We start from the raw sequence: 10,094 nt of genomic DNA, 5'->3' as shown, positions 1-10,094 counted from the left end.
TCAGACTCAAAGTGATGTCTTAAAGAGCGAGGGAGGATTGTAAATATCAAAACAACTTTGCTCCTGCAGTCAGTCACTCTTTCAATGAATGTATTCAAGCATAGCGTTTCATGATTCATTATGAAGCAGTGCAAATCAAGTCAGAAGTTTATAAAGAAGAACTGAAAGTCAAGTGCAAAGCAATTTTATCTAAGAGCAAGGAAACTAGTAAAAATAACTGGAAAAAATACTTTAGTGCCGTATGTCTCTGTCAACCAGTCAATTGCAGTTTACAAATGTATTTTATTACTTACTAAAAAATGGTAGTCCCAGTTCATGTTTGTGCTATATGTAATAAAATACCCTCCAATCGTTCCTGAGATATCACGATTGCAAGAATGAGACTGATGTGAGGTCCCAATTTCCTTGACTTTTGACCAATAAAATATAATCAGTTAATCAATGAGTCCTAAAGGAAGGTTTTGTCAAATTTGAAATACATTTCCTGCAGGCATTCCTTACATTTTGCATTTTCAAAAACAGAAAGATGAGCATTCACCCGGACCATCCGAAAACATATCTCAAAAGCATAAAAAAAGACATAACACATTTGGATCTGAGAGCTTCATAAAAACAAGATGACAATCCAGCATGCACAAGCTTGTGCCTCAGTCTTTCTGAGATCGAATGCAATGGATGAAAGCATGAAACCATTTATTTGGAACTTAAGAAAGGACAAAGGGTCGGACCAATCAATTGGAAAAAGGGTAGGTGAAAAGAGAGCGTAGAAAATGTTAAAATGAGGGTTAGGGGAAAGTCATCAGCCTCTGACAGACTCAGCCACAGCCCGAGACAAATTTAGGGCAGTAAGGCTGCACCTCTACAGCACTTGATCACCCCAAAGGCTGTGGTGTCTTCAGCACTCTCTTATCATCAAACAATGCCACACCACAATGTGACAGGTCAGAGACCCATGCTGCTGCTCCCTGACAGGCCTGATCAGTGGCAGTGGAGTGAAGTAGCATTCAGGCAGATGGAGCATGAAGTCACACACACACACACACACACACACACAACACACACACACACACACACACACACACACACACACACACACACACACACACACACACACACACACACACACACACACACACACACATACACACACACACACACACACACACACACACACACACACACACTTATTTTTTAAATCTATCCTTTTCTTTCCTAGACTGTCCGTTATCCACGCAATGTGTGAGATAACAAGACACAACATAATTTGAATTAGGCTTGATCAATTTGAAGCAAAAAATAAAAAGGTAAAATTATTCTTTAATTTGTGATAAACAAAAAGCTTTTCCATTTAATGGAATTCAGCTTTCTCTTGCCAAATGATGGCTTGTGGGTTTCAAATAGAGAATCGCCAAAAGTTACAATTCTTAATTTTCCGTAAAGACCACTAACACAAAACAGACTTATAGCTAAAAACATTGGCAATTTAACTGATGTTTTTCTTTACATCTTTACATCTTTCATCTCTTTCCTCAAAACAAAAGCAAAGACATATATTAAATGGGTACATTTGCTAGTATATTTGATATACAAAATGTTTATAAAGCAGGGGTTACAAAGGGTCATTAAGAAGGTAAGGTTTATAAGTTTATAAATTCATAACCTCTGTCTGGGACTTCAAGTGTTGATTTATAATCATCCTTGGTAAATTTGATCATCAGCATCTTGCTAATTATGCAGGAGAATGTTGTTTAATGAGTTCATCCACCTAATCAACCATCACGGAAAACAATAAGAAAACCTGTCCTTGCATCATTGTTGTAATTAGAATCTCCTGTTTGTAAATCCTGAGCAGAACATCCCTAAGCCTCAAATCACAGATAAGTGAGTCACAGCAGAGAAACAGGAACTTTCAGATATGTGTTGGGAATCAACGCATGCTGGTCATTTAAGCATTGTGTCTTACATTTCCTCCTTATTTCCTAGTAAATGTATGCACCTCTGAAAATCATTGTACGGTATATGCCTAAGGATGGCCTTTGTTATACCATGCAAAGAAGCGAAGCTGCATAACCTCATTCTGGTACGTTTGGTCGCTAATTTAGTTTTGCAATAGCATAGCGGACTTGACATGACGTAATTATAGATATATTGTGAGGAGACAGAATCAGAAACAGACTTTGACAGGGTTTATTATTAGTCTTTTAACACAACAAAAACACAGAGCTTTTACTCTGAATAAAGTATGACCTCAATGTTCCATCTTTATTATTTTATAGACAGCCCAGCGAGTATGGCGGTGCACAGTGTCAGCATGCATTTGGCTTTCCCATTTCCTCTTCCTTATCGTCTCAATTTCAGCCTCAGGAGAGTTATTTTGAGAGATGGCTAAGCCAAGAACAAATTCTCTCTCATTGTCGCTGTTGACTTATTCAGTTATTCGACCATGTGGCAAATAGACACGATCTCCACAAATGGAACCTTCGGTTCTGAATGATTAATTATCAAAAGCTTGGTTGAGGTTACTAGCTGTAAGCGTTCTTGGCTGTTTTTCTGTATCAACCAAATGCTATGGCTAATGTCAAGATAAATCAGCAGGACCCTAGAAGAAAAGATGCCGCAATGACTAAATATCTTTATATAAAAAATATTTAAACACCAATACACCTGCTATAACAAATTGTTACTCAGGATTACTTAGTGCAGGGTGGATTAAGGCCTGACTGCACGAAGAATTGACATTATGAGCGAGTTGTTTAATTATCTTAGTAAATGATGACTGTACAGGATATTTATGGAGGAAAAATAGGGATGAATAATCCATACCAGTTTCAACTCACATATGGATACTGTCAAATGTATCTTCAATAATTCAGTGCATTTTAAATGCCTGAGATTATAACATTATGTTAGCTGTGTTTCACCACAGATCCATCAACAGCACTGCACCGCTCATTATGCAGAGACTATTGACAGTGACCATGCACAACTTAGGTACAGGCTGACACCGTCCACGATCAATTCACTCCTACTACTTATTTTGTTTAGAACTTAACTCTGTGCATGTACAGAAGTAGAGCATGCAAAACCTGTATTTTAGCAAACACTTACAAAGCCACAGGTTTAAAAAAAAAACTGTGCTTGCACAAACGTGATTTATACTCCCACAGCGGCATTATCATACGCAAATTAAAAGAAGACGCACAATTCATTAAGTACCATAGATGAGGTCCTCCAACAAAAATAATCCTTACACACAATAGTTGATTTGAAATGTACCTTTACTCCCTCATTTGCATTAATACAATGTCCATCCCTGTCATCAAGAATTGGAAAGCTAATGAATAATTATTGAGACAGAGCAATGCTCTAAATAATACAATGAAAAAAGCAACAAAAGAAAAGTACACTTGACTGTGCTAAAGCCCTTTAAATTACGTGTATAGTGCGAATAATACAACTAATTATCAGTGTAACCCTAACCCTAACCCTAAGGGAATAGCATTGCATTGAGATTTGGTTTCTCACATTTCAGTATTTCCATTTACCCTATACAATCAAACACTATTGCATAACGTATTGTGTTGCCCATTATTTTGTTGAAAATGGTTTTTGTGTGAAATGTTTTTGGATCTGACCCCGGATGATGAGACAGCACAGGTAAGCATACAAAGGCATTTCACTATATTTACTGTATGTACTGTATGAGGGTTTCTTATGTAATGTGACAAATCTGCCATGGCCCTCTGCACTCCTGCCCTGGAGGTTTTGTTTTGAAAGCCGGCAGTGGCACACAGGGTGATGCGGGGGCACCAACCTGCTCCACTGCCACCTACAGTGCTGGGCTGCAGTATTTCCAATGCATAAGCCAGAGCAGTGAGTGGAACCAATGCTGGTGTGATTAGTCTGCCTGGGGGGTAAATGAAAACCATTATCAAGGTTTTTCTCTTTCTCGCACTCTAATGCAAAGCACAAGAAGAGAGGTGATTTGAATTGCTAAAGATGCACTGGTGATGCTCATTTGGCACTGGACAATCTCGATCACTGGCAATCTGTCTATGTGCTGACTTTGTTTTGTCATGTGTCTTCAAATGAGCATAATTTTCAACTGTGACAATCTCAATTGGATGATGTTCCACTGGTTGGCTCCCACGGTGCAGCAGCCATGTCATTTCAGTTAAAATATGACAGAGATAAGCCATTTTGTTCCGTTTCATTGAGGGCTGAAAAGTAAATGAACTGATAAAATTAACATGTCTGCCACATTCACTCAGAAAACCTCAGAATGCTTTTTTTTTGTTGCAGATTTTATATAAATCAACGCTGACACGCCTTGCTCAGGGACTAATGTCCATACATATTTAATTATCTACTATCTACATCACAGGTTGTTAATTCTGTCCACGGACCGACTGTACTGTACTGCAAGTTATTTCTGAAAAAGAGCCAAATACAGAACGCCCACTGCATTATTTTATTTTCCTTCTCTTAGCTTATAATGAGCTCCTAGTTTTAATATGTATTGTATTTCTTTAAAATACCAGGCTCAATTACAATTGCAGTCTAGAAAATATGTGAACTGAAAGTGAATTGTGGTGTTTGACTGAGTAACTATCTTAAGTTCGTAACAAGCATGAAACCTGCAGGAATACACCGCAAACAACATTTTGACAAAGATACAGCACAAAGTAAAGTTCCCAAAACAAATGAACAAATAGTTTTTATCATTTTAACATAGAAAAAGTATATTTCATCAAATATAATATAAAGTGTGAAGTCAAGCATCTGCTCGCACAAGCCAGTGATCTCGATTGTAATAATTCAGGTGGTGAATTGAGGATAAACTGATCCAGTGCATATGCAGAACACCCAAGGTAGGATAAATATCTTATGTATTATCTCAATATTCAGTACAGAACAGTACAATTCAAACAAAAGCCATTAGATTTCAGTGTACAGAGACTGAGAACACAGAAAATCACTTCTACAAAAGTTATATTAATCTGATATTGAATCTGAAGACATGTATTCGATTTAATGTGTGCATATATGCAAGGGTTGCAGAGGTGTGACAGCAACAACACTGGAAAGTTCAAGAAAAGGAAAACAAACCATTTATTTTCCAGATGATATTTAGGCTTTTGTACACTGTATAAGAGTATGTTCTCTTTTAATGGGCAGTGAAGCATAGTGTGCTGAGTAAAGCTTAATAGTCCAAAAGGGACCTATTTAGAATGATGAAAGAGACTAATCCTAAAAACGACACACTTCCAAGAGAGAACAAAAGCTTGGGCATGAGGAAGCCTTTCTTTGGCAAACATGATAAGCAATGATTTGGACTATGCAAAACAAGCTCATTGTTAGCAGGAGGGTAAGTACAAAAAACAGCAACAATGCATTGCGAACAATGCAAAATGGCAGCTGCAATGGAGCTGCATGCTTTCAGCTAATTCCCGCTCGCTTCCTGGTGGTTGGCTTCACCTGTTTGCTTATTAATTGTCATGAAGCGAGGTCTATGCCTCTTTCTCTTTCAGTCTTCCCTCTCATATTCCCTTGTTTTCTCCACTCTCCCAATTTCCTTGCTGGGCCTTCTCCAATGTTTAATTCATGAGCGACATGCTTTTTTTTACACACCACGTATCAACAGCCATGTTGTGCTGCCCTGAGGGGGTCTCACATACGCCAGCCTGTAATCTACTTACACACAGAGCAACCAGCTCACACCTCTCCTCACCAATTACACTCAATTCCTGGAATGGCCCTCTCCCTGACACGAGCTTTGTTGTGATCATCATGCCCTTCAAAGAGACATAGACAGAAAGAGCAACAACGCTGCATACATGTTTATGTGTGCCTGGAAGGTAATGGGGGGCAGCGCAACAGGACGATAAAAGCACCTCTCTGAATTTGACAGTTGGTCTACTCAATGCAAGGTTGGAGGGCCACGGTATCATCCACACACAGTACGACCATAGAGCTCATTTACCAAGTTAGAGATGGAAAGCTACCCGGCAATTCACTTAAGAGTACTCACAATTCCTTGTGCAACCACAAAATCATCATAAACCGTGTACGAGACACACACATTGACGCACAAGCCTACGCCCTAGTATTGCAGGTAAATGGGGTAGAATGTAGTGCTGTGTAGTGGGTAATGAGCGCTGATTGTTTGTGACGGGGCTGTAGTAAGGCTGATTTCCCAGCTGAGGAATGGGGGCTTTGTACACATCACAGGGCTGTCAGGGAAAGACAGAAAATGGGTGCATGCCTCGTCGCTCTTCAGAAAGAGACAGCCAGAAGCACTTCACCATTTAACTTTAGACAGCAGACACAGGCAGAGACTGATAATGTGAGTATTTTAAATATTTTGTGATGCAATTCTAGCCTATTTGCATGGAAATGTGCACAAGGGTGTTATACATTTGAGATGTGGGAAGAAGTAAAGCACGGCTGTTATTCAAGGGCACAGTCAATTACTAACTCACAGTCAGTAAATACTGAAATTTGCATGACTCTTAGGTAAACGTTTATAGAGCATAAACTTTATTTTGGTTGGGGGGGTTGACGGTATCATTAACACACCCTGTGATTAGATATTGATTTTAGTTTTCCCATCCAAAAGCTTTAAAGCACCCCACATGTAGGGTTGCTTAAATGGTACAACAACAAAAAAAGGCATTTCCAAGTTTTCAGAATCTAAAAGGCTGCTTGGGATGTGTTGAAGTGAACTGTAAAGATGATTACTCCATTCTCGATCTTAATGTTCAGGTTATATTTATATTTTCAGGGTTATAATTATTTTTGATTAGTGGCCACATAAAGTAAATTGATTTTGTTTGCCTACATCGCATTACACTCTTCGTTGATATCACTTTTTCATTAGGGGTTTCCTTAGTTGATGACACATAGTCAATAATTTATTGATCTTGATGTGTTTTATTCATAAGTCTTAGGGGGATCATTAAAGAGACTTTTTGCAAGCTTTGACTACCATTCAATGGAGGCAAATGATTCCTTCTAAATATGTGATGAGAGCAGCGGTCTGCTAAGCTATCCATATCTACACTGATAACCTGCACTCAGCTTGGAGTTCAAACAGAGAGTCAGGCTAGCCTACTCAACAACATTTGGGCAACAGAAAGAAAAGTGTTTATGTTTTGAGTTTATCTGATCCCTGCCAAGGAAAATGGAACTGAGTCATTCAGAAGGCTATGTTGTAACAAGGGTGAAAGAGCCATCCATTTGTAACCGAAACATTTAGTTGTCAGAGACAGGAAAATCTAAATTGAACCTTTGAAGCCACCCTCCAACATATTTTGTATTTTAACTAGCTGATCAGACAGAAGTACCTAAAATAGACCCAATAGCTCAGTCACTGGGGGGGTTACCTTGGTTGGTTATTGGCTAATGGTTACACAAGCCAACAAATCTTCATGACATCATAAAGTGCATGGCCAAAATCTGATCAGCTCATTTTCAGACAGGTTTATAGAAATGGATCAGGACAAAAAGTGAGCTAATTTTTTTCCTGAAACTTTCAGAATCTCTTTACACAGAGGGGACACATGTTTATGTATAAAAGACATGAAAAGTGGATTTTGCATAATCATACCTTTAATTGCATTAAGTCTGCATTGCCCCAAGATAAAATATTGAGCATCCATTGATCGTATTCAAAGAAATATCCATTGAAGATCATGTTTGATTACAACTTCAAAGTTTAACACATAAAGGCATTAAGCCTCCTGCAACACTGGTTTCATCAAATGTAACATTCCTTTCTGAGTTGTCTGGAATAGAGCCCCAATCCTTCATCTGCATGGTATTACTGTTTACTTTTTTTGTATGAAGAATCCACATTGAATCCTAAAATAATGTATCTATCGTTACTTACGTTCACTTACTATCTAGTATTGAAATTCTCACTTAAAAATAAACCAAAAATATTAAATGTCAGACTTATCTGAAATATAAAACTTATAAGGATTTATTACTTGTGACAAATAAGGATGGACTTGAAACCAGCCTTGAAAAATATTATTGTCTCTTTGTTTACATGTGTGTCTCAGTGTATCTGCAAGGTTTTTGCCTGATAGAAAGGCAGCACATAGCATTTCCCTTCAAGGGACAAAAAGATAAAGATTGACATGACATTTTGCTGATTGATATGACTCAACAAGTTGTATTTTTGTAATGTGTCTGGGCTGTGATAGCAGAACACAACGACTGGCAGAGTTAAGCTGCACTCCCAGGTACAGGGCATTACCTGCTGGTGGGTATAGTTATATGCCCATAATGACTCCCAGCCTGGTTTGGTAAAGTGTCATCTGGCCTGTGTGGAATATGACCCACTTTAGAGAGCAGGCGATGGTGATCCACTCATTTAAGCAAAATAAACCAGTTTTCCAGAGGCACTTCAAGGCCACTAGTGCCATGTCCACTCATTTGGAGAAAGTTTATGGGGCTGCCTAAATGTAGCCAAATGGCAATCAGCTGTAATGAACCCTCTGAAAAGCAAAGTGGGGAAAACATGTTCGGAAGCTACGTGAAATTAGGTAAGCATGTTACTGTGAGCCACAGGAACATGAAGTAAATATCTCTTAAATGTGTCAGGTTAAACACTTGGGTTTTACAACTTCCAGTAGCTTTTTTTAGTCTCGACTCCCACTCCTTTAGCGTGAGCTCCACCTCCGGTCATTAAGCTGACTCCAATTAGTCACTGCCAGGGTAAATAAGGGGTGGCTGTTTGTGCCATCTAGCAGATGCTACTGGGCTGGTAAAGCTGCTGCTCTTCTTTCATGCTGTTGCACTTGGTTACACAATAAACACAAAGACTGAAATTATCCTTACCTGAGCTCACCCTCAAGTGGCCAAGATGATACAATCGAAATAATAGCAATCAAAATGCACACTACATATCAAGTATCTGATTATTCTCTGGATTCTTTGGGATTTATTTTATCCCATAGATCTGAAGTAGTGTGTGGTGCACATACAGGCATGACAGATCGGGTATGCGTGACCAAGACACAATCGGTTTCACAACAGAAAAGTAAACAAATTGTGCTTTCAAAAGCACAAAAAAGTGTTCATCTGGACAGATATTCTTTATGTTTACAGAATGGGTGGATATTTGACGAAAATGAAAACAGACTAAGACAACAAGCTCAGCAGACAGTAATCAAATAAAATATGACAAAGTCTATCTTGTTGTTGGGTTAACTACTAAAAAACTATAAAATATTATTCCATTCAAATTGGGAAAAGACGAAAAATAAATAAAAAAACACTGCCAAAGATACACGTTTGATATAAAGAAGCCAATGTAACTCCTATGATATAGTTAATGTGCATATTGTTACTTCTTGATATCACAAGCTTTACCTTTTTCTGACATTTGCTCCTATATGCAGTTTTGTGTGACAGACTTTTGGTGAGTGGTTTCAAGTTTAATCTGTGATTATCATCCTTTTTTACAGTCGATGCCATGAGTCAAACTGTCCTTGGGGATGTGACCGGGCAAAAAATGAATGGCCCTGACCTTTGTCACCATATGCTTCTCAAAAATATAAGTGATCTGCATTCATTCAGTGTAATTTTCCATATGGCATCAACAGCAGGCCGACAGAATGTTGCAAGCCCCTGACTACCTGTTCACCTTTTATATTTGTTTTGCTCCCTGGCCTAGGGCTTTTTCTGACGTAGAATCATCTGGTTGGTCTCTGACCTTGGCTCCATGCCTGTCCACAGTGTCTAATCATCCTTTAGCTATGGATTGGCTACTCTCTACCTCTATCTGGCTTTCTCCCCATTGATGTTGGTCATTTTATACCTGAACACAATCATTAATCTGATTATGACTATGTCTGGGTGTAGTTCATTAGTCTGGCCCAGCTGTAATACAGGCAGATGCCTGCTGGGCCATAAGGATTCATCACAGAGCTATCGAGGCCTGAAGAACACACCACATAGGACAGCACCACACAAATACACAGAGAGACAAACACAGGCTTAGTATTGAAGCTTGATAGAAGCTAATGAGAGAAAGATTCACTCAGAGCACTCCTACATATCGATAACTGCTGGATTTAGTTTCT

This window comes from Gymnodraco acuticeps, unplaced genomic scaffold (genome assembly GCF_902827175.1).
Source record: "Gymnodraco acuticeps unplaced genomic scaffold, fGymAcu1.1, whole genome shotgun sequence".
Classification (NCBI taxonomy): domain Eukaryota; kingdom Metazoa; phylum Chordata; class Actinopteri; order Perciformes; family Bathydraconidae; genus Gymnodraco; species Gymnodraco acuticeps.
This window is presented reverse-complemented; position numbering follows the sequence as displayed.